Here is a 2,019-nt window from a genome sequence, read left to right as displayed (position 1 = left end):
CCTAGGGATGTGACTTCCTGAAATTCAAGCTATAGTAGTCGTTAGCTGTCTTCTGGATCTAGCCACTCAGCAGATCTACCAGGCTCCGGGCTTTACCTGGAGGTTGTGTGCACAGAGTCCTTTGATGTGAGCCATCCGCAGTTCTCTCAGCTGTGGATACCAGCACCTGCTCTGGGGTGAAATGAACTATGTGGTTCCTTGGATAGAGTTCCATTGGTTGTTTAATGCATTATTTTTGTGCTGGTTGATCTCCTGCCAGGAGGTGGCACTTTCAAAAGAGCATCAGCTATGGTAGTATTGGGAGAATTAGGAGGTGGACAGTGCCCTAGAACTCCCAAGAGTATATGTTCTTTGTCTTCAGCTAACAGGGTGGGTAGGGAAGGACCATCAGGTAGGGGCAGGGCCAGGCATATCTGAGCTCATACTCTCTTGGGAAGGTCTTGCTGCAGCTGCTGTGGGCGATGGATGTATGTGGTTCCCAGGTAAATGGAGTTATGTTCCCAGGATGATTATGGCTGCCTCTGTTGTGTCTTGCAAGTTGTCAGAGAAGTGGGAGAAATCTGGCAGTCACAGGCCTCAACCAGCTCCCACACAGCCCAAAAGGCCGGTCTCACTCCACACCATGCCCCTCACAACAATACCATATGTATTTCCAGGCAGTGGGTGATCAGGACTGAGAACTTGCCCTAGGCTGCCAGCCTCCCAGCTGCAAAAGCAGGCAGGGAGGCTGGGGAGTCTGCACACCAGATTCATGCCCTCCCCTGATTTCTGACCAGGAGACTTTACATTCAGTTGGAATTATTACAAAGTTCAGCTGGAGACTTCCTTCTCCCGGGGGTATTTTCCTAGTACCTCTGGCAGCTCTCCCTAAGGACCCCTGTGAGACAAGTCCAAAACAGCTTCCCAGGGAATCCAGAGAACCCACAGGGCTTTTCTCACTGCTTCCTCTACTCCTGTATTTTGCTGTATTTTCTCTAAATTGACTCAGCTCCAGGTAAGGTCAGATCCTTCTCCTAGGATCTAGACCTTCAGGTTCCCCAGTGAGGGTGTGGGTTCAGGGGTGGACACTCCCTCTTTCCCACTTTCACAGCTTGGGCACTCACAGTAGTATTTGGACTGTCTCCTGGGTGCTGCAGGGGCAATCCACTTTCTTCAGATCATCTGTGGGTTCTCTTGACTTTCCTGGTTTATTCCTCCAGTAGTTCTGGAGCAAAAGTTCACAATGCGAGTCTCCACACACTGCTCTGTCTGTCCTAGTGGGACTTGCAATCTAGTCCCAACTGGTAATGCATATGTTAATTAGCTTCACTGAGTCATTCCTCAATGTATGCATATTTCAAAACATCATGTTGTATATAATAAATATATAAAAGTTTCATTTGCCAATTAAATTTTTTGTAAAAATACATGGTATGCAGTGAAAGCAGTGCTAAGAGGGAAGTTTGTAGATGCAAATGTAAACATAAAATAATCCTCAAATCAACAGCCTAATTTTATACCACAGAAATTAGAAAAAGAAAAATAAACTAAACCCAAAGCTGGCAGAAGGAAAGAGATAATAAAGATGAGAGCAGACATAAAAGAAACAGAATAGAAAAAAAAAATGGAAAAGTTAATAAGACTAAGAGTTTGTTTCATCAAAGAGCAATAAAACAAACAAAGTTTTGGCTAGATAAACTAAGAGAAAATTCCAGTGAAATCAGAAATAAAAGAGAGAACTTTACAACTAACATCACAGAAATAAAAAGTATTATAAGAATACTATGAACAATTGAATGCTAACAAATTGAATAACCTAGAAGAAATGAACAAATTCCTACAAACATACAATCTGCCAAGACTGTATCAATAAGTAACAAAAAAACAAGAAGAGTAAACAACAGTTAAGGAGATTGAATTTAGTAATCAAATCCTCCAACAAAAAGAAAGCCCCAAACCAGATGGCTTCAATGGAGAATCCCACTAAACATTTAAAGAAGAATTAACATAAATCCTCCTGAATCTTTCACAATCTGAAGT

This window comes from Macaca thibetana, chromosome X (assembly GCF_024542745.1).
Source record: "Macaca thibetana thibetana isolate TM-01 chromosome X, ASM2454274v1, whole genome shotgun sequence".
NCBI classification, from domain to species: Eukaryota; Metazoa; Chordata; class Mammalia; order Primates; family Cercopithecidae; genus Macaca; species Macaca thibetana.
The sequence above is the reverse complement of the archived record's forward strand: the minus strand, read 5'-3'. Positions refer to the sequence as shown.